The sequence below is a fragment of the Haliaeetus leucocephalus genome, unplaced genomic scaffold, assembly GCF_000737465.1.
Source record: "Haliaeetus leucocephalus isolate CR32 unplaced genomic scaffold, Haliaeetus_leucocephalus-4.0 Scaffold76, whole genome shotgun sequence".
Classification (NCBI taxonomy): domain Eukaryota; kingdom Metazoa; phylum Chordata; class Aves; order Accipitriformes; family Accipitridae; genus Haliaeetus; species Haliaeetus leucocephalus.
The window spans coordinates 3200278-3223160 of record NW_010972512.1 but is presented as its reverse complement, the minus strand read 5'-3'; the positions used below and the strand labels follow the sequence as shown (position 1 = coordinate 3223160).

The 22883-nt window shown below is 52.2% G+C and overlaps 1 protein-coding gene across 5 annotated transcripts in view; it reads left to right on the top strand.

Annotated features, from left to right (window-relative positions):
- PBX1 (pre-B-cell leukemia homeobox 1) overlaps positions 1 to 22883 on the top strand; it is a 138684-nt gene that overhangs the window by 20459 nt on the left and 95342 nt on the right. The window lies entirely within an intron of this gene.

The following is a 22883-nucleotide window of genomic DNA, read 5'->3' as shown; positions in this document are numbered from 1 at the left end:
TCCTCCTTTTTCCCCTGATCATCGTCTTGGTGTGCAGCAAGTGGATCTTGGGAGGCCTGGGGCCGTACGTAGCTGTGGGTCAATGAAGCCAAGTTTTTGATCCCTTCCACTTCCAAGAGTCCTGGCGGTGAGTAATCATCTTCCCAGGCAGAGAGGCCAGACTGGAGCTGGGATTAGCAGTTCCTGTGACCACCTCTGCAGCTCAGTCTCCTGTGCTGGACACCATGCAAGGAATGAAGTTTCTTCCACTTTGAACAGGAGTGTGTGCCCTGCCTGCTGCTGTGTGCCCAGTCGGGGAGGTCTCACCAGTGCCTTCTGTGGCTGGGCTGCTGCAGTGTGGAGGGCTGTTGTGGTCATGTCCCAGGCAGAGCTTTCTCATACAGAGTTGTTTTTCTATTTGCTGGTGGCTAGTAGAGAGACAAGGGATCTGGGGTAACCTCTGGCATGTTCTAGTGGATTGCTTTCAGGTGCTCTCCTGGGTTTTGTAACCCACTTAATCTCTGTTTTACACAGGATTCCCCATCCTGGAGAGTAAGTTCACCCACTCTGCTGGGATATGCTGGGAGGGCTGGTGATGAACAGCCTCCAGCATGACCCTTGGATTTCCAACTGCTTGTGCCTCGGGCAGAGACTTTCAAGCTGGCAGAGCCAGAACTGTGTTCCCAGCTGGCCTGTGGGGTTGTGGGTCCCCTCCCATGTTCAATGGGTGATGCTGGTACAGCGCGGTGGGGTGGTTTGTCTGGGGCACCCTTTGCTTCCAGCGCTCTGCAGGTTTCTTGTGAATGCTGCAGAATTGCACGTACAATTGCAACCATTTTCCTGTGTGGCTTGGCACATCTTGTGTGTAGGCTTTGCCGATAATCCTTGATGGAGGCTGTGTCTGATCCCACTGCAGGCATCTTAGCTGCTTGGCAAGAGCCATTTGGGAGAAAGTTTGTGGTGGCTTTGCTGCCTAGGAGGGGCTGATTTAGTTAACGTTTGCAAGACTGCCACAGGGCTTTCCAGTTGCAAACTGGTTTGGCTTTGCTCTGAAAAGGAGAGTAAAGCAAAAGAGCCGCACGTGCCCTGTGGTGGCTTTTCCAGGTCCCCGAGGTTGGCACGAGGAAAATTGCCTCCACTGCAGCGCGAGCCTTCTCCCTTGTTCAGTGCAGCAGAAATTGTGGTTGTAAACCTTCACCCCCGGTATGTAACCGTGCTGTGGGCAGTCGTCTCCCCCAGCTCGTCTAGGTGGGTGCTAGGGGAGCACACGGGTGCTTCGGTGCCCTGGCCCTGGATGCATCCCAAAGCTCCCCATCTTGTGCTGTATTTCATCTTCCCGTGCTTCCAGAGGGGTCTGCATGTAAGATACTTTTTGTTGCTGCCAGCAAGCTTCCCTTTAACCGTGCCACGGTGGGGCTTTTTTTAAATTTTTATTTTATTAGGAAATTCCCATTTGGTTGCTTTAAAAAGCAAGCCCTTGTGGCTGGCCCCTGGCCCGCCGCTAACAGATTTGTTTGAGAAAAGGCTGCGTTGGCATCCTGCTTTATTGAACATGCCTCCTGGGAAGGCGGTTTGAATATCCTTCTGTCTCCTCGGAGCAGGGAACTCTCAAGACTGCCTGCCGCCATGGGGATGGGGAATGCTCTCCTCTCCTCTCCCTTTCCCTCCCACCCCTTCCCCTTGTTCGAGCCTCCCTTTTCTTTTTTTTTTTCTTTTTTTTTTTTTTTTTCGGAGGAGAGAGAGTGCTATGCACGGTGCGTCCCGCTCCATGCGGCTTTTCTCTTTCCCCACGGAGTTCATCCAAAGTTCGTATCCAGACGATGAACAAAGTAGCTCAGACCTTTTCCTGACTCCTCACCCTTTGTCCTCATCACTTAGTGACAGACAGGAATCAAATGCCACAGACAGGCTGACGGGACAGGGCTGTGTGAAAGTCCTTGGAGGAGGAGGAGCAGGAGCGGAGCAGTGCTGGGTAGATGGGGGACTTATCTTTAAACTTTTCTCCCCCTCCCTGGGTAAAGAGCAGAGGTGCTTTTACTTTGAAGGGCAGAGGGGAGGTGCAGCTTTTTTTTTTTGGTTTTTTTTTTGGCAGAAGCCGGATAAATTTTTAGCGACAATAGACATAGGGAAGAAGGACCGGATGGAGTTAGCCTCAGTGTTTAGCACTGGGTGTGCCTCCTGTCGGGAGAAGGGGAAGGAAGGGGCTACGGGCCGTAATGGATCAGAGGGATGGAGGCTGCTGGTCTGCCTGCGTTGCCTCCCTGCTGGAACAGGAGGCTTTGCCATAGGGAAGAAGGGGTGCACGGTCCTGGTCCCCATCCATTTCTAAAGGCTGCGTTGCCCTGGTGTGGTCTTCCATCTCACCTGGCTTCAGGGCTCCTCTCTGGCGGTGCGTGGTACACCGCAGAGGGTGCAGGGGAGTGGGGTTTAATGTCAGAAGCCTCCCTGTGCCAGTGGGCAGCATGTGCCGGCTGGTTTAGCTGGGCGGCTGCCTGGGTTGGACTTCTTGCTACTGTCAAAAGCTGGGAAGGGACCGTTTCCCAAGCTGGTGTTCAGGGTGCTCAGGGGGCTTGGTTCAGCCTGTCAGGAAGGGAAAGGAGCAATTTAGCCTGTTTGTTTGTTAGCAGTTGTCTAACACATTCAGCTGTCAGAATTGGGATGACTCCTGATGGGTACTTATCCCTCTTCCAGATGTTCTCCCCACCATTCACCTTCTTTCCTTTTTTTAATGAAAAGTAATGACAACTGGAACGTCTGCAAGTCCCAGATGAGGAAAGGATGGCAGAGATTTTGTGGCAGAGATTTTGTGGAGGCTTTTATAGAAGGAAGCCACGTTGGCTGTAACACCAAGTTTGGCAGAGGTTGGAGGGTAAGGATCTCAAGCCTCGAGGGAGAGGAGGTCTCCACGAAATGTATGATGACCCTTTGCTCGGGGTTGCTCCTCAAAAGGTGCTGTGATCCTGCAGAGACATGCTGGGACAGAGCTCTGCTTCAGTCCTGGATCTTCTCATGACTGAATGCCTCACGTCTGTCTCTGGAAAGCAAGGATCTTACCCTTGGTCTCCTAAGGGGATCCTCCTGGTGCAGACAAGTGGCTGCAGCCTCCCATAACATGTTATCTGTTAAAGCCTCTGGAGCAAGCTCCAGGGATGTGGTGCTTCACAGCCTCCAGGGCTGGGGGCTTCGCCTGCTCGGGGTCACCCTGTTGGCAGGGAGATGGGACTATCCCTTGTGTAGACCAGCTCCGTGCCTGGCTGTTGAGGCATGGGTATGCGATTGGGCAGGGAGGGGAAACACTGCTGTCCGAAAAGGACTTGCAAAGGAGCGTTTACATTTGGTCCTTAAGTCCTGGGAAGTGCCCTGGAAGCTGTGGGTGAGAGGACAATCTCTTGGGTTCAGTTTGCATGTGGAGAGAGACTGCTCATGGCTTAAACGAGCGAGAGCAATGTTGTCTCCTCTGTTGGCAGAGGAGAAACAAAATTGCTCAGCAAGTCTCAGGACTGAGCAGGGAGCTGGGGCGACCAGCTCACTCCAAGGCATGGCAGGTTGAGTCTCCATCCCCAACCCTGGCTGCAGCATTCCACATGGCTCTGGCTGCCCTCGTCAAGTCCGCTGCTGGCTGCTGGGGCCGCTTGCAGGGGTCATCTCAGAGGCAGCAGGAAGGGGCTGGGGAGGTCCAGGTTTTGCCCTCTTTTGTTTGCTGATTTTGCAGAGCTTGCTATCTGGGCCCTGGCCAGCTTGTCTGACTCACAGGAATCATCTTGCAAGTCTCCTACACCCTCCATTACCTGATCTGAGTGCTTCCTGGCGTGTCGGTGCTCACCACCATGCCATCGCAGAGCAGTGGCCGTGAAGGGAGCTGTGCATTTGTGCAGCTTGTGTCCGCCGCAGGCTGCTGCAGCGTGAGGTGCTGAAAGGGACCAGAGCCTGGGTCTCCTCTGCCACCCTTTGCAATGCAGGCTCCCTTTGCTAGCGACCATCTTTCCTGACTCCGCAGACGGTCTCTAAATGTCTTTACAGAGACATTTGCTCTGTTTGAGAGGCAAAATAAAGATCTCCTTGCTCCTTAAGAGGAGCAAGCTTGGTGGCTTTGTTATTTCCCTGTTCCCTGTGCTGTGTTGCTGGTAGCAGCAGTACTGGGTGCTGTAGGAGGTACTTTGGGGGGGTCCACTCGCCTCTTGCCTGGTTGCTGTAGGGCTGCTGTGTTTCTGTTCATAAATTCAACAGGTCGGACCTGGAGGAGGATTGTGGTGATGAGAAAGACCTTTCACTATCCACAGGCTTCTTCCAGTACTCACTATCTCTGGTAAATGCAGTGGGTCAGCAGGTGACCAGAGTCATGTCAAAACTCCATACGCTGATGCTGCAAACTCTGAGGTACCTGTTGAGCAAAGGTGGGTGTGAGACACGCTTGGAAATCCCCCGTGTTGCAAGCTGGGAAGTCTCCTGGAATTCCTGGCTTGCCAGTCATGCCGTGAATTTTTTGCACGCGGCTTTACCTCCTCATGACTGCAGGGAAGCGGCTGGGGTGTGTTCCCATCTGAACCTCCTACCCCTTCGAGGTGCTTGGTTTGGCAAAGGGCTGCTGTTGCATCAGGCCGGGCTGCACCCAGCAAGCGTGCGGGGAAGGTCCCTGTGCTTGTGGCAAGAGCGTTGCTCAGAAATATTTCCATATTGTGGCTCCTCTGGGTGCTTCGGGAGTTCTGTGTTTTTGTGGCTTGTTTCCATGTGCCACACATTAATTTTTCTCCCGTGGGTCACGGTGACTTGCAAGATTTGAGTGTTTGGTGGCTTTTTGGCCTGCAGCTGCCAAGCTGTGTGTGATGTTGTGCAAGCAGTTTGCATCTTGTATTAAGCTTGCAGGTACCTCGTGGAGAGCTCAAGAGAACTGGAAGGTGCTGGTCTGATGTGACTGGGGGCTCGCATCCCCAGAGAGCTATGGGCAAACCTCTCCTACACTGGGTGCCCGTGGACAGCTTGGCTTTGTACGGTGGCAGGGAGGTATTTTGGCGCTCTGCTGAGCAGTGTCAGCGTGGCTCCCTGTTGCGTGATGGGGAGCTGTCGGGGTGCCTCACCTGGCTGGTCCCCCACAGAGTGGGGAGTCCTGGGTGCCCTCAGATGCAGGACTGGGGGCCAGAGAAGCAGCGCTCTCCCCTCTTGCAGAAGGGTCAGGCCAGCAGTGAGGTGCACTCCTCTTGGGATGGTGGCTGAGGTTTGGGTCTCCCCTAGCCTGAGCCTCCCACTTGCAGGGCCTTGGTGCAGCCTGTTGCTAAAAGGGGAAGGTGATGTCCTGAAAATGCCCCCCCCCAGGTGATTTAGGCACTGACGTTTTACCACCTTTTCAGCAGAGCTGGAGTCCCAGGGCTAGTACAGATTAGCCACTTGTTTGCAGTTGTGGGCTCCCCCCTTGGCAGGAGTCTGTGTGCATGGGTCCCCTCCATCAGAAGGGATTTGGGGTGTGGGGGAGCGTTGCTATGTGCCTTGATACGTTACCTATTGTGCGTCCCAGTCTCGTCGAGTGCGACAGCATCCCACAAGACGTGTGATCGCTGCCAAGCCAGCCCCGGAGTCGTGCTCTCCTGCCATCTCCCCCTACCCCTGCTTGCTGCCTCTGTGGCGGTGCCTTTGTCAGCCGGCCAGAAACCCGCAGCACCACAGCCAGCCTCCCTGAAGTGCCAGCCATGCGGTGCGGCGTTCGGGTCCCAGCCCCCCTCCCCGCCTCTGCCCCAGCATTTATCAGCAACCTCCCTTCCCTCCCAGCCGCCAAATTCTTTCTCTGTGCCGTCATCCTCCGGCCAGAAGCCGCCCCGTCCCCACTCTCCCTCCCTCCCTCCGAAACCAGCCCAGAACTGCTGGGCAAACATTTTGCCTGTTGTTATTACAGTATTCCCATCTGCATACTTAGTCATAAACCCCTTTTAATTCCAGCCTTTTTCTGGGGCGGGGTTAAGAGTTCAAACCCATCATTTTTCTTTTGGGGCTGGAGGCTTACAAAAGCAGCCCGCGGCGAGATTGTTCGGGAAGACGGGGCCCGAGAGCAAGTTCAGGGGGAGGGAAAGGGGAACAGGGCGGTGGGGAAGGGGGGGTTGCACACAGGGGTGCTGGCTGTGTAGCCCCCCTCCCTGGGGAAGGCTTTGGATGAGGTTTGTGTGGGGTTGGCCATGGCAGAGGGCTGCTCTCTGCCAGCCCCCCTTTCCTTTCCCCTTCCTGTTGCTCGCTGGGAAGCTGGAGGTTGATGGGGCGGCCCCCTCACGATGAGGTGTCAAGTCATGCCGCTGCTGGTCTTGCCTCGTTTGCAGGAGTCTTCGGGTAATGGAGCGCTGAAAGCCAGAGAGGAATGTTCCCAAATGGGTGGGGAGGGGAACAGCCCTGGCTCTGTGCGAAGGCCCCTCCAGAAGAGTCCCCCAGGCACAATGTGATGCTTTAGCGATGCAAAGGATGCTGCCAGGCTCCCTTTGTCCAGCTCACCATGTCTTTACTTTAAAAGGCTGTCCCCTCCTCACTTGGGGTGGTGAGGGTCCTGCTCCAGGAGCACTGGCGGTCCCTGTGCTCATCTCCCACCCTATGCAGGCATCCCTAGGGCTGGATGAGCCCAGATATTTCTGCATTTCTCCCAAAAAAACATTGGGGTCCATTGCTTGTGAGCCTACCTGGACTTAGTAGGTGGCTGTAGTAACTCTTCCCTCCTCCCCTTTGGAGCCCAGCTGCTTTTAATTCCCTCTGTGGCAAGGGTTCCCAGATGCTGGCACTTCCTACCAGCCTGATGCCACCCCATCGTGAGGTCTTCCTGTCCTCCATCTGCTTTTTTGTGACCCGGGTGGTGTGGGCAAGGCAGCAGGGGGGGCAGAGGACTCATAAGGGCAATACTTAACTCCCGCACAAGGTTTGGTGCCTGCGTCGTGCCTGTACCACTGCTGCAGAGCCCCTGGACTGGATGTTGACCTGGGTCCGGTGGGAGATGCTCTCTCCTCCCTCTCGTCCATTGTGGATGCCATGCCACATCCCTGCGGGATGGGGTACGGACCAGTTGTTGTTCATGGGCTTGAGAGGCATTGGCATCTTTTTCAAGTCTTTAGGCAAAATGAGGTCTTCTCCCCCCCCCCCAATTAAAAGGTCTCGAGGAGGAAAAGAAATAATAATGTGTATTTGGGTTGACAGAAATGTTGTACAAATTTGTGCAGCTCAATTTCCCAACATGTTTCAGTAAAGAAGACTCTCTTGCTTTGCTTTTGGGAAGCATAAAAAAGATGGAAACGTCTTGTATTTACATTTTTGAAATTAAGCCTTTGCCTTTTTTATTAAAAGTATCTCTCTGAAATTTGCCTTCAGTTTTACATTACAAATACCTTAATGACAAATCCAGCTCTCAAGTGATGCTTTTTTAAAAAAAAAAAAAATCCTGAAAGAACAGGTATTTGGGCAATTCTGTTTAAAAGTTAATGAAAGGCAGAAACGCCAAAGTGAAGTTTGCAGGAACAACCTCTGCGCCTCGTCTCTCTGTGTATCCCACCATTCGATCTGTGGTTGTTACCCCATATGGACTGCATGATGGCTTATCACCCCTGGTTTTCTTAGATGCGCGGACTAAGGGTTTCATGGCACTATGGATATTGAACAGCCACAGGAAAATAATTTAAACAACATGCTCTGTATTTTTAGCAGATCAGGTAGAGGCTTTCTTAAAAGCTTGCCCCAGCGTAGGTGGGCACCATGATCTTGCAGCTGTATCCAGGTGGGTGGAGTTGTGGGTCTATCCCAGGCAGGATGAGTGGTCTGAATTTGCATCTAAATTAGCTTTACTGCTTGATCCCCTGAACTGCCCTGAGAGCTGCAGTTCTAGGTGGAGAGAGTTTTAATTTTTTTTTTCTACGTGGATGCTGGATGGTTATTAAGCTGCTGTAGAGGGAAGGGAGCTTATCACACAAGAAACTTGGGGTTAGTCCTCAGTAATCTCAGAAGCACTCATCCTTCTGGCCTGAACAGTTTGGTCTCTTGATGTGATGAGAGTCAGCATGTGTTAGACCTGCACTTTTATTTTTGCAAGCGCAAGGGTGGAAGGGGAAAGGCCCTGCTGTGAGCAAAAGCAGCTTGTGAGCCTTTCCACACGCCTCTGCCGCGGGGAGCAGGAGGGGGAGCGGGTGGAGCTGGAGGGCTGCGACGGCTTTTTCCAGCTGCGAGCATGCCTGGGATTGTGCGCTCGGAGCGCGGGGCTCTGCCTACCTGCCCTCTGCATGCTTGGCAAGCTGCGGCTTGCAAGGCATGGCGGGTCCTACATGCAGGCTGCGTTGCTTGCTGCATCCTCCCCCTCCTGCTTTGGAGGGGAGCTGGGTGGGTTGCGGCCAGCCCCCCATTCATTTGCCTTTCTCAAGGGGTGCTGCTCGGCTTTGCAAAGTCGGGTGCTGCTCTTTCCCCCCCTACTGCATGGAGTTTTGGAAAGGAGTTTTCCTCTCTTGTGATCAGAGGCAGCGGGTGCTTTGCTATGCTGCGCTGGCTGCTCAGAGATGCCTGAGCAGAGGCTTTGCAAGGTGCACGTGGTGTTCATTAGACCTGTTTAGCAGGAAGCTTACATCTCAGAAAAGGACTGGCTGGCCTGCCTGGTGTGGGGCGGGATAGCAGGCTCAGCCCTTGCGCGGGAGCCAAAAGAGGTGTATGTTTGGTTTCTGGGCACGACACATTGTTGAGTGATGCTGGTCAGGTCACTCTGCTTCCTTGCTGGCCTGCCTGTCTGGTGGGGACATCTGTATCTGCAGATCTTATGGCTCTTTGATCGATTAAAGCAGCTCGGGTTGTTGCAGAGAAGGGAGCCTGCCTGTCGTCCTCTGCCTGAGGCCTCGTGCTGTGCAGCAAGGGTCTGGCTGGGTGACGGGAGTCACATGCCTTTACTGGCAGGGACTGGGTGGGATACTGGGCAGGAGAGGAGCGCTAGTGGAGTTAGTTTTGAGATTCGTTCTGGGGAACAGAGACTGCTGATCTCAGAGGTGTTTGAAACCTTTCCCCATTTTCACTTCTTCATCCTCAAGGTAGATGCATCCTCAGGATTTGGGTATTTGCAGGTGTTGCTCACCCAGGGTGCCAGGGCTGTGCATTGCAACACTATCTCCTACCTCCAGCACAGAGCTGCCTCCAGCAGAAGAAGAGCTGGTGCATGGAAGGGCACTGGAGTTACATGACCTATGTGTGAAGATTTCATTAAATCAGGATGAATTTTGTGCTGTTTCTGTGTATAGTTTCCCATTTTTCTGAAAACAGGGGCCTTGCCTGCCCCAGGAGTTGGAAATGTGGAATACGCATGCTCTTCCTCTTCCCGTCACTTTTTTATTTTTTGTGTTGAAAACAAGAGAGCTTGTGAGATTTCTCCCCTCCCCGCACTCACCTGCGCCTTTTGCCTTTCTGCTGCCCCATGCCTTGATTACAGCTGATGAAATGGCATGCCAGTAAATCTTGGGAGAGGTCACCCCTGTCACATGCCAGCCCCGGGATGGGGGACGCACCATCCCCGCTCCCTCCAGACCATGAGCTCCCTCAAGCTCTCTTCCTCTCTTCTTAACGTGCTGCTTGTGTAATTGTTGGCTGTTTGTCCGCTAATGATTATAAATTAGCAGCCGAGTGTATAAAAAGTTAATGAAGTTCTGTCGGTGGAACCATTACGCCTTCCCAGGCTGGCACGTACAGGTCGGCCGAGCCGGTAAGAAAAGCCAGACACCAAGTCCGGCCTTTCAGAGGATCAGGTTTCAGCTCGCTTGCTCTTTCCTGCTGTGTTTTTTCTTGCTGGATGGAGCCAAAGTTGAGCAGTGGGAATCCCAAAAGGTGGCAGGTGATATTTTCTCTTTCTACGGAGTGCAAAATCACCAAAATGCTTGCATGCCCCCCACCATCACTTATTTCCAGCCCTCTTGCTCCACTGTACCAAGGGCATACCCCCTACTTGTCCCGCTTCCTGGCTATTTCAGGCCTGGGGTCTGAGGACTCCCTGGCCCCCCTCGGTTCTGGCATGTAGCAGCTTTTCTTCTGCACGTGAGCTTCTTGGTTGGAAACCAAACATCTCAGACCCCTTCAGTTTCTGCTGCTTTGCCTCTTGAGCATCCAACCATGACATGGCAAGAACAGTTTCTTCCATCTCAGTGCTCATGGGCAAGGTGTAGGAAGGGTGTTGGAGAAGACAGCGTGATCCTATAGCTATAAACCTCCCACCCCCTTATTTTTTTTCCCCCGTTGCTCAAAAGTTGGCAGCACTTTAACTGTGTGCCCTGGCATTTCTCTGGGTGGAGGCAGGTTTGGCGTAGGGCTTGCTAAAACGGGCCGAATGGCTCAGGAAAAAGAAGCAATGGAGAAAAAAGAAGGCGTCCTCCACACTGTGTGTGTGAGTGAGATTTTGGAGGTGCCTCTTGGGTTCTGGTACCTCCTCTCTGGAAGAGCTGTAGAAACTTGGCAGTGGGGCTGTCTTGTGTCATCCTCATGAAAATTCAGTCGAATTGGGAGCAGATACCCGTCTGCTCGATAGGTCTCGGAGGAGCCCACTCGGCATTTTGGCAGCCAAACCATGGAGAGTGGCTGCCGGCCCCGTGGTGCTGCAGGTTGGGCATCCCCTCTGGTCCTTCTTTAGTAGAGACTTTTCCTGGGCAGTGGCTGCCGCAGAGCGGGAACAGGGGGAAAACGGGGCTCATACGGAGCTCCTGGGAGACAGGACAAGGTCTGCAGGATCAGAGAGACCATGAGACCCTGCAGCTGGTGCCTGATTTGGGATGACCCACGGCCTGGCCATGCCATGCGGTGCTTGATTGCCTCGGAGAAGGTGCTGTCTTTTCCACCAGACTCAGGTTTTTCCCAGATGGGATTGTTGGTGCTCACATGGGGCTTTTCCCGAGTTTAAGGGTGTGAACACTAGTCTCCTGGCCTTCTTCCAGGCTGAACGATCGCTTTTGGCATCCCTTATTTTTCCCCCCTGCTACAGGGTTGTGCTCAGCCAGGCTCCTTCCTGGGGCTGGTGGGCTCTCTCCTCCTCCAAGGAAGGCGCTTGCAAGGGTGCTGGGAGGATCACAGGAGGAGCATGAGCCTTGCCGGACCTCTGGGATGTGTTTCAGGGTGGGCTGGAACTGCCAGCCAAGCTGCCTGTCCGGGTAGCTGGCGCAGGGGGGAGGCAGGCCGCTTAAAGTCAGCGGGAGCCTTCCCTTTGATTCTGCCGAGGCTCGGATCGGCCCCTGGATTTTGGGAAGGGCTCAGCGAACCTCCGCGTCCAGCTGCCAGGGCAGGGATTAGCGCCGGGAGGCGTGGGTGAAAGCTGGAGCTGTGAGTGATGTGGCAGGGGCCTGGTGGCTTTGGGCACGTGGTGGGGATTATGGGCAGACGTCCTTCCCACCGCCTGCAGTCCCAGTGCCGGCCGTGCCTTTGGGGCTGGGATGGGGGGTTTTGGGGTCTGTGCATCCCCCCCCTCAGCAGAGGAAACCTCCCTGCCGCAGGCAAAGGAGGAGGGGACCCACGGATCTCCGGTTTCGGGTGCAAAACTGCTTGCCGGTGGCCCTGTGGAGGAGACGACGGCCAGGAGCCACTGCTTGCTGCCGGGGACCTGCCCTGTGTGAGCTGCTGGCCACGAGGAGGGGAGGCTGGGGAGGGCCCCCAGCCCCTGTTCTGGAGGCCGATGCCTGCCTCTGCCTCTGCTGTGGGCTGGTTTTCGGGGGCGCAGGCATTCCAGGAATTTGTAAGGAATTAGGGGGCGGGCGGGGAAGAGCGGGAAGACTCCTGCAACACAAACCATCTGGCCTCCATGGTCGCTCTGCGCGGCAGTGTCTGGGATAAAGGAACTGATCGAAAACAGACATTGTTTGAGACAATAAAACCGTATTACACATTAATGAGAAAATACATTTGAGAGCCGAGGGCCTGGGGCAAGCTGGGTGTTCTCCTCCCTCTCCCCTCGACCTGTGCATGGCCTGGTGCTGTGCTGCCCGCAGGCAGTGGCAGCTACTTTTCCCTCTGCCATGGGTTTGCTCAGTGAGCCGGGGTGCTGCTGGCGAGCACGGTTTAAACAAGGCACGCTTTGCTGGGGTGCGTGCCCCTGTTCCCCCATCTTGCAGCAGAGGAAAGCGTGATCCCAGCAAGGAGGCAGAAAGCAACCCACAGCCCTGCCCTGCACTGTGCGTGGTCCAGGGGGGCTCACTCCATTTGCACCCTCTTTATTCCCACTTGCATACTCGGCCCAGGAGCCTGTGGAGCCTCAGGCTCGTGCAGCTCCTCTCTCCCAGTTAGGGCCTGTTCCCTGGCCCTGGGGCGAGTGGCACAGCCTGCCTCCCATCCGCTCAGCACAACGCTCCCTGAGCAGCCACAGGAGAGCCCCACAGCCTGCGCCTGGCCCCACCGAACTCATAGCCTCGAGGATCCTGATGTGGTGCATTGCTGATGCTGGTTATCAGATCCTGCAGGTCCTGATTTCCTTCCCTCTCCCTGTCGGCTCATGCCTGTCCCCGTGGGATGGATGGGCAGCCTCTCTGCCCCTGCTCTGGCAGGGTGCACAGGCTCGCTTGGGTGGCCATGGCTTGGCAGAGCCCACGCCAGCTCCCCTCCTTGCTGTTTGGGTGCTGGCCTTCCCCTGTTTCTCTGTTCTGGAGCTGGGTGTGGGTGTCCTTGCATCCTCTGCTCCGTATCCCCTCCTATGAGGGAGTCGAGTGCCCTTGGGAAGAAAGCTGGGATGGATCCTCACCTGGAGGATATTGTTGGCTCATCCAGGCTTAAGGTCAGGCTTTAGTGATCCTATGGCAGGGCTTTCAGGCTTCCTCGCACCCTGTTTTTTTTCCACAGGGCTGACTTTTGCCAAGGGATCTGAGGGAGGAAGGAGCTCTGGATCCTAGTAATGGCAGAAATTTTTAAGTAAGGGAGAAGCAGGGGTTTCAAAGGTGGGGATGGGGAAGCAAAAGGGCTGGGGGGGGTGTGTCTGGAGTCTGTACCTCCCAGCCTTAACGTTTTTGGAGATCTTTCTTCACCTCAGGCAGGAGCGGGGAGCTGACGGTCCATGACAAAGGCCCCCTTTCTTCTCCAGGCTGGTGTTTTCATAGTGTTGGGTTACATCCCCCTTGCTTTGGGGGTGGGCGGGAAGGGGGCATTGATAGAACCTGACACAGCCTACATGATGTAATGTTATTTTTTCGGTACCGAAACGAGGCAATTTTTCACTCAAGGTCAGCAGAATTTATGTTGAGCCCTGCTGGAGGGAGGGAGCATGGGCTGGGGGTACGGGATGGGGTCTCCAACCCGACCCTATGCACCTCAGCACCTCCTCCAGCCCTGCCACAAACGCTGCTGCCTGCGCAGAGATAACAAGCACATCACCCCCGGACCTTTCCCCGCTCCCCCTACCCCTCGCCTCGTGCTTGAACTGAAATATTTTAATTAAAATGGATTCTGTTGGGAGCATGGAGCCAGGGAAGCCCGCTGCAGACCCTGCTTTCGGTGCTTAGGCCCTCAACATCTGTTTCCTATTGAAAGCTCTTTGGAAAGGAGAGCTGGCCCCTCCTCCCATCCCCAGTTTCAGTCCCTTTGGAGACCAACGTGCAGCCCGGCTTTCCAGGGGTTTGTCCCCCTCCCAGCCTCCCCCCAGCCCAGCCTAGCTGTAGTTTTGCTCAAATAAAAATAAACAAACGAAGTTGATTGCGGGCAGCAGGGAGTCTCATGTCTTGCTGCATGCATGAAGCTTTATTGATGTGATCCCCCCTACAGCACGGCTGGGGAGTGAGGATGGGGTCTCCACACTTGGCCCAGCAAGGAGGGCAAAAAATCAGTAGGCTTGCTGCTGGGGGAACTGCAAAAGTAGGGTTTGGTGGTGGTGATGTGCATGGTAAAAGCTGTTTGTGTCCTACAAAGAAAAGCTCTGCCTGTTCCTCTGGCTGGGAACAAGTGATGCCACCAGTGTGAGCCCTTCTGCTTGTTGGTGTTGTGACTGCCCCAAGTCACGGTTTGCATCTTAGCCGTTAGCGTCTGCTCAGCTTTCTGTCATGCTCTTTCCAGCTGAGGTGGTCCAAGGCATGGGGAGCTCCGGCTTGCCTTGCGTCGCTGCGGTCTGGGTGGGAGGATGTTTGGAGAAACCATCCCAAATGGATGTGGTGGTTGGTTGTGGGCCCTGTTGGGCTGAGGTCTGCTGTTCCACAGGAGCATCACTGTTCTTCCAGCAGTGTGTCAATGTGTTAAAATTGTTGGTATTTGGAGAGAGGCAGCTCCCATGGAGAAATGTGGCTGTGTGAGTTGCAGGAAAGCTGGGGCATATAAAGGAGGGAGTACTGGACTTTCACGGGGAGGGGACATGATGTGGTATCAGTGACCATCTGGTTTGGCTCATGCATGGCTTGGAAAAGCCAGAGCATGGACCACCTTGTGCCAGACTGTCTGGGGAAGGCTGAGGCACGTTTGGTATGGCTGTGGAAGGCAGTGTTTTACTCAACAACCTGGTGAGATCTGGTAGACTCGTGCAGCATGAGAAGGAAGATGACCCACCAAGGCTTTTCCACTGCACCGATAGAGATGTTGATGGGTCTGTAACTCCTCCTGGCTGGTTGCACGATAGATGAGCTGGATAAAGGCAGGCTGCGGTGGCAAGTGCTCTCCAGGTGATCAAAAGTGAAACAGCTCTAGGATTTGAATGGATTTGTTGCTGTTGAGGCTGTTTGCTTTAGCTAGTTCAGTCTGGCTGGTTTGCAGTCTGGATTCTCTTCCTTTTCTCTCTGACACCCCTTCAGTCTCCCAAGCAAATACACCCTGGATTTGGGCCCATGAGAGCTGTCAAGGCCCTGTCTGGAGGAGTTGCACCCCTTGTGAGATAGTGCCATGTCCCCAGCCCAGCCAGGGTGGAGGGTGGTGGAATTCAGCAGAGGGACAGGAGGTGGGTGGGTTGGAGAAGGGAGGTCAGAGGACCGCATTTCCAGGAAGGTCACTGTGCTGCTGGCATTTGCTGTGGAAAGCCGGAGGTTGCAGCCATGTCCAGATGTGGAGAGGTCAACCTAGTGCCCTCCTGCACGGGGAGGGGAAAGGTTCCTCTCTGGCCATTTTAATAGAGCTCTGCTGCCCTTTGGGAATGTGGGAGGGAGTGGGAAGAAGATGGAGCATGGAGAGGGCGGGTAAGGATGGTTGAAAAACTACAGGGAAAAACATAAACCTGTAGCCTGTGAGAGCTGATTCTCACCGCATTAAACGGTTTAAAAGAAGGCTGTTTCTCTTCCCTTTCCTGGAACTTTTTCCTGACCCCTTTCAAATCGAAAAGCTTTATCAAGTGTTAGTGGCTTTTCGTTTTTGTGATTGTTGCTTTTGGCTTGAAAGGCAGGAAGCAAACAAAAGCGGTATGTGCTGCGCTGACTGCTGTAACCCCCCTCTTCCCAAAACAGTGGATGCTTTTCAGTGTCTGTATTTCAATGTAATGTTATAGTTGGGGCGGCAGGGAAGGGAGGCTGCTCAGGTGTGAACGAATACGTCTGCTTGCTTAGGGAGACCTCCTGGTCCTGCTCTGGGGTGTTGCTGACCTCCTTGCAAAACGCCTGAGTGAGGGTGGTACCAAATTGTGCGGTGGCTTAAGAAGGGAGATTTGGCTAAAATGCTGATGTGATGAGCAGGTCTTGATTTCCTGGTCCCCCTCCATCTCCTGGCTCAGGTTAGGCACCTGTATCGCCATCCTGATGGCAAAAGGTGAGGCACAGACACCCTGTGACTTTCTCAGAGCCATTCCCAGATAGGGGTGGTGGGTAATTAAGCTCTTTCCCCAGGATTCCTGTTCCTGTAGGCTACCAACCGATCCCGCAGTCTCCTGCCCTGTATTTTATCTTCCTGGTGATAGTTTCCTGGCTGTGATGCTCCTCTGGTATTGGGACCAGCTGCTGTGTGAAGGCACGCGCATGTGCAGGACACAAAGGTTGTGTGTATGAATGAGTAAAAACTCGGAAAGAGTCTTAATATTGCCTTTATCTCATGGAAGAGGAATTTTTTGATGGAGTCGCAAAATCATCCATCTTCCCCCTGTTGTTTTGGCAGTGGTGTTGCCCATGAGGATGCGTCCTGCCCGTTTCTTAGGGATGTGGAGGGTGAAGGGGGGTGTCTCTTCAGATACGTGCGTAAAAAGCCCCTGGGCTGCCTTCGCCGAGCTTGTTTTATGTCTTTGTTCTAATAAAAAGTTGTGTGCTGCTTCGTATTTCTAAGCTGTTGCTGCGGTGGTGGTGGTGTTTGCTCTCAGCAGCTGAAGAAAAGCTCTTGGTTGTTTCCTCCCCCCCTCCCCCCCCACCTTTGCATTAACATCTGGACAAAGATAAATGCATATGTGGGCTGTTTTCACTTGCTTTGACGTCCTCACAGCTTTAATGAAAAGATCATTTCTAACGTGGAGGAGCGGTGGCCCAGATTGCAGTGGGGTTCGCTCCCCACCTCGGCATGTTAGGAACAAACTCTGCAAACTTGGCGCAGGCGGGGGGAGCGTAAGTGAAAGCTAATTGGAAGCAGCCCTGACTTGCACTCTGCTGGAGCTATTTACAATATCTTTCATGCGGTGACTTATTGAGTTATTCGCTCAAAGGAAAAAAAAAAAAACAACAGTCCCTGCTTATTTATAGCAACGGTGGTAACCACTGATACATGAGCTGGCTTGGACATGGAAGCATCTGTACTGGTCAAACCTTTGGCTATTAATTCACATCCTTCACCCCCCAGCCCTGGATGCACTGAAGCACATACACAGATATTGCTGTCTGGGGTCACATTTGGGTACCGAAGACCTTGCAGGCCTTTCTTTTATCTTCCTGACCGAGGTCCCGTGTCGTTGCACCATCCCAGGCTGTTGCCTCTAACACCCTTGATGTTCTGCTGTGTAATGCCTGGTGGGTGGTGGGTTTTCATCATTGGTTTAACTGGGGTGGTTGCTCAATGTTGCATAGTCTGAGCTGGCTGGGTGAGGGTGGTGCCTGGCATTGCATTGGACCAGTTTTATCTTGGGGCTGGGGAGAGGGAGCGCTCAGTGTCGGTTTCGGAGGAGGGAGGAATGTACATGTGTCTTGCACTGTGTTGTGGGTACAGGGTGTCCTTGTGTGGAGCAGGACTGGCCCATGTAGGGGTGTCCCAGGGTCAACCAGACAGGAAGGGTTCAACTGGGGACACAGATCTGTGCTGTGGGGCTCAGAGCTGAAGTCTCGTGTGGACCCTGGCCATCATTGCCATTTTATCCAGACTCCGATGACGATGTGTTCAGGTCTGCGACCTTGACTCATCCCTGACCTGTGCTGTACGCAGATCATGGGAATGTTATTTTAGTCTGGGGAAGACACACAGTGTATGTAAAGTATCTGCCTGCCTGGAGATGCTTGTTCCACCTTCCACATCAGCCCGGTTTCCCAGCAATTGGCTTCTGCCCTTGCCTCTCACTGATCTTGTTGTTATTTTTTTTATGCCTGGCACTGATGCTTTTGATGTTCCCAGCCTCCGATCTCTGCACGGCTCCTGCAGTACCAGCCCCGTGCCTTTCATTACCGCGTTAACAAACTCGAGTCGTGCCTAACGAGGACGCCTCATACGTTATGCTAATGATCAAGAGACATGTTAATGATATTTTAGAAGCCTAATTAGTGGAATATATAACTATATGCAATTTGGTAATGGACTGTGACAAGAAGTTGTTAAAAGGGGGCTTGACAAATCCAGTTGCATGTGGCCTCAGACAAACAGTTGCTGAGAATAGATGAAGAGAAGCGGGGTCTCTGTGTGCGTGCATGTGCTTGCGTCTCGCCTCCCCATGCTGAGGGGTGTGTTTTTTGGCGCTTGCGCTCATCAGCCTGACTGACACAAGCTGTTTTTTTGGCTCTAAATTTTCTATTCTGCTCCTTGAACTGACGTGACCAAAGCTTCAATTTATGGGCACAGTAATTTTCTCTCTCCATCTGTCAATATCTGCATGCATATGTATAAAATATAGTCAGTCTGTCTGCGCGGGGAGGCTGCGCTGTGTACGGCCAGAGCTGTGGTGGACCTGCTGTTCTCCATTGCTTGGGAGGAGGCAGAGGAGTTGGCAGAGCAGCACCAGGTGTCTCGTGTGCTCTATGTGTCCCCTGAACATCTCACTTAATGGCAGCTCTTCCCAAGATAGATGCACAGCCATGCTTGAGCGTGCATGACTTCTGGTCCTCTCCCATGGACCAGAAGTCATGCAGGACTTCTGTCAAGCAGATCCTGAAAGCACCACCTTAGATGTGAAGGTTAGCAGGAGGTGGGCTCCTTGGACCTGTTTCTCTTCCCTGAACAGTGGAGAGAACAGTCTGGCTGTAGACACCTCCCCACAGACAACTGCAGATACTTCTCAGGTTTTTTCTTTTGGTTGACATGCTTTGTACAAGGCTTGCAAGCTGGTTGCCTGGTTCAAGGCCAGGGCTGTGTGTTTGGAAATCTGACCTCCTGTCTTGGCTGGCCTTAGTTTGAGCCTGGAAAAAAACAGGCTGGATATGGGCTTGAAGAAGTACCAGCTAGAGGGTGTGATTTGGTGGCCAGCATCTCTGATGATTGGACTCCCTGGCCCATCCAGTGGGCATGTGAAAAACACAAATCTGTGTCTCATGCTTCCCGTGTCATGGATGGGAGCAGAGACGACCTGCTAACAACAGCAGGGTTCTTGCTATCTATCCCATTTCAGACTCCCTGAGGTTATAAGACTGCTCCTTTGTGTGTCTGACATCTCTTCTGCTTAGTTGAAGAGGAGCCTTCTTCTGGCATCCCATGGGAGAGGAGAAACCTGGTTTCTCTTCCAGGCTCTGCTCCATCACTGCTGAATGACCTGGGGCAACTTGTGTTGCTGCTGTGCTAGAACCTCTCGTGTGGGGATAAGGTGACTGTCCTTCTCTGACAGCGACTGAAAATAAGTTGAAGAGTGGGGGCAAAGGGTTAACGGTATTAATTCCCGTTGCTTATGAAGCAGTGCCAATTATTAGATCTTATTTCTTGATATCAAGCCTAATTTTTGTCCGTCCTTAATGACTTCCCAGTTTTCCCAGCTGTATTCTGAGAGCTGCACCGTTTCATTACTTTGTGCCTCTTCATATGTATGACTTATGTACCTGCCCTAAAATCAAGACTTTAATAAGATTAAATTCCCATTTAAACTCTCACTTTCTTATTATATGAATATACACACAGTGCCTCTCTCTGGGAAGGAGGCACTGAATTGAAGGTACAGGAGAAGATGTACGTGGCCTTTCAGAGGGTTTCTAAGTGGAAGGCTGGGTGAGAGGAGTGGGATCGGATGGTCCTGTTCTGTGTGGAGACATGTTCCTGTCCAGGTGTCTGTCTGGGCTGCGTGGGCATCTCTGTGGTCTGGGGGACCCTGCCTGTTCCAGCCAGGAGCAGCGATGGATCTGTGATGGGGAGCTGAGCCCAAGGCAGCTCACTGCCAGTGGGGCTGCCTGAAATGTTTGAATCGGGAATTTGCAACTGCTTTGAAGCTTGGAGAACTTTCATCCTGTTGATTTTTCTCCTCCCTTTAAATATTTTTAAGATGTTAAATTTCTTTTACTTATTTGGTTTCTTTTTCCCCCTGCTAATAACTAAATTATAATGAGGCTCCCAGTGGGATTTAAAAATATAAAGAAACCACATAAAAAACCCTGCAGAAATTATTCCCCCCCCCCCTTTTTTTCTTTCCAGTGCAATCCGTTCTGCATAATAGCTCTTTGTCTCGCTGGCAGATAGGCATGGGGGAGGCCAGGAATCGGCGGCGAGGCGGCGGTGGCGTACAGAAGAGTTTCGTGCCGTCCTTGGCCAAATGGCACAAAGTTCCCCTTGGGGGGCAATTGCAAACTGTGCACCCCCAAGCCCTGGGCAGTGTGTGGGCTTCATGCCCGGGTACCACCCTGCCTAGTTTGTGCTGGGGCTCGGATGAGCTCACCTCACCCAGCATCCCTGCCATGAGACAGGTATAATAAAGCAGGAGAATCTTTACACTCCGCGATTTCATTCCACGGATCAAAGATCAAAGCAGAGGAATACACAGTGACCATAAAATTAACTGCTTTTTCAATTTTACAATGCTTTCAGTGATAAAGAATCATATAAATTTAATATTAATTAAACACTTAGCTTTTAACCTCCTCCTGCATCTACTTTTGGCTCCTTGTTGGGGAAAAATTAATTGGGCATCTTAAATCTTGCGTTACTAAATGCTTTGACAGGGGGTTTCAAAAGCACTTAGAACTCGAGCAAAATGTATTTGCACCATTTGTCCTTCCACTCACCTAATTGAAAATCTTGGAGGGGAAAGGGAGGGGGCAGGGAAGAGGAAAGAAAAAAAAGTACCATTTTATGGGTTTGTTTCTTAAAAGGAAAAAAAAGAGGGGGAAGGAAAAAGGCATAACTTATAGCTGCTCTTATGGTCTCAGCTTTAATTCAATCCCCGTCACACTTAACACCTCACAAAATAGAAGCGATTGATCTTCTATTACAGATGGCCTATCGATCGGGAGCTGGGGTGCTGGCAGTGCGCTGCCGCTCGCTGCTGTGGCGTGATCGTCTTGCGCGCTTCCCTCCGTCTCCAAATTCTCCTTTGAAAAAACCTGTCCGCGTTGTGCATTGGCTGTGTGGGGAAGATACAAATATCAGTGCATGTCTCTCCCTGCCTACTGGTATGGTAATGTATATTATTAGCTTCCCAACCATTGAAACGCAGCTGCCTTTGGGGTAGAGCCCAGCAAGTGGCTCTTTAGTGGCAAACAGCAACACTTCATGAATGTGCGAGAAAGGAATTGCAAAATACTACCCTCACGATCCAAACCGGAAAGATTCAGTGGGGGGAAGGCTCTTGGAAATCAGTAATGTTGCAAAAGACCTAAGGAGCACAGCGGAGAGCAAATTAGATGTGTTATTTGCTGTGTGGTTTGGCAAAAAAGGGTAGCAGTGGGCTTTCGGCGCTACAGAGGCCGCACTTGATAGAGCAGGAGAGATCTTAGTTCCTTTTCCTAACTGGGTATGGCATGTGTCTCCAGACATCTTATTAATGCAACGATACTGGTGAAATAAAGTGGGTTTCAGGAACTCCAGATGTATGGGATCAGAGCTAGGGAGTTACGGAGAGAAATTCTCCCTTCGTGGTGGAGCCTCATTAATTTCCATGGCAGACCAGGAGACCCACCAGCAGCCGCTCTCCAAGGGAATGTTAGGTGCTAGCACGTGCTAGGAAACACCTGGATCGAGAGGAACTTAAGAAAATAAACGAATAAGTGACTCCAGGATGCTGAGTAGAAGCTCGTTAGACGAATGGCATTTTACCTATTTGTACTGTTTCTTTGCGCAGCACCGGAGTTGTTTTTTTTTCTTTTTAAAAGCAAAAGAGTAATAGCAGCAGAAGACCTTTTACAGGCTTCTCTCTTGTGGTCTTGGTTGCAAATTATGGAGAGCATGTCTCTCTGAGTGCATGTTAATGGAGCTGTGCAAGCATGGTGCGGGTAGCTTGATGGTGAGCCCAGCAAATTAGAGGCACCCCTAAACCAGGTGTGTGGGTGGATATGGTCAAGGGCTGAACTTCTGGATCGGGATTTTTGAGCAGCATGGAATTAATGGTTAATTGTCTGGTTGGTCCTCTATTTGGGATACTTGATCTGAGTTTGAATTCAGACTTTCCCCTTGATTTTGGGGGTGGTTAAAGAATTTTTTTCCAAAAAAGAAGCTCCTTCTTGCCAAGTTCAGGGAGCAAGTGCTGCTGCTTTGCTTCTCTCTGGATGAGCTGATGAGGGGTGTGGGTGTCAGGTGGTGAAGAACTATTGAGTGGGTAACACAGACCTGCCCCTGAACTAGGAACTGGGCAGTGCAATTCAGGATGGACAAGGGATGAATTGAAAAGTGAGGCCTGAAATGGGGTCTAAATAGCATTGCCAGGGATTATACTGTAGGGGGCAAAAGCTGTAAGGGGCCGGAGAAGTTTTGCAGTACGCTGTGTGGTTGTTGCTATTTTACATACCTCCTTTTCTATTTCAAACTCCTGAATCTTTGCAAGGTTCATTTTAAACTGGGGAAATTGGGGGAAGCAGAATAACCTGGTGCACATCATCATGGACAAATGGCAGGAGGCTGTTCTGTTGGTTTGTTTTCTTCTTTTTTTTTTTTTTTTTTTTTTTTTTGAGGATTTCCCCATCCCATGCTTGGCTGGTTGACCACTTACATTTTTAAGAGGGGATCTTATACTTGATGCTGTCCCTGATCAGGATGCTGAGAACCATCTGGTCCAGCAGACCAATTTAAGGACTAATTATTTAAAGGACCAGTGTGACATAGTGCGTGAAGTGGGCAAGGCTCTTTGCTGGAGGGACACAGCCTCTGCGCACGGCAGCATTCAGATAACAAGGTAGGGCCAACAGGATCTTTTCTGTAACATTTTAGGCTGCTGAAAAAGCACCTAAGTCATGGCACTGGTCCTTTATGGCCAAGCAGTGCCCCGTTTTCTCTCTTGGGCCATACACCTTGGAAAGCAGGGGCTGCACCTCTTCCCATGCTGACCCTGGCTCCCTCAATTCAGCCCTGGGAAAATGAGCTGTGACGTGTGCATGCACTTTGCCTGCTGGAGTCTTGCCCTTTCCTCGTGATCGAAGGGACTGACACTCGGACTCAGTGTTTTGATGGATTGATTTATTCTAAAATCTCTTAGGTTAGATGGAAGGTGTTAGAGAAGGACTGGGTAGTGTTGATGCTGCCGTGATTCCATGTGGGCACTCACAGATGGTGTTTGGGAGGGATGAGGAACGTTCCAACCTTCAGTTGTGTAGATAAATCCCAGGCTCTGCGTATTTTGGATTTGGGACTCAGTCCTTACTTGTAGACTGATTGTTAGTGTGCTTAATAAACATGTTGCAAGTCAGGATGTGTTTTCAAACAGGACTAGGCGAAGAATGTGCCAATATCCAAAGACACCTCTGACG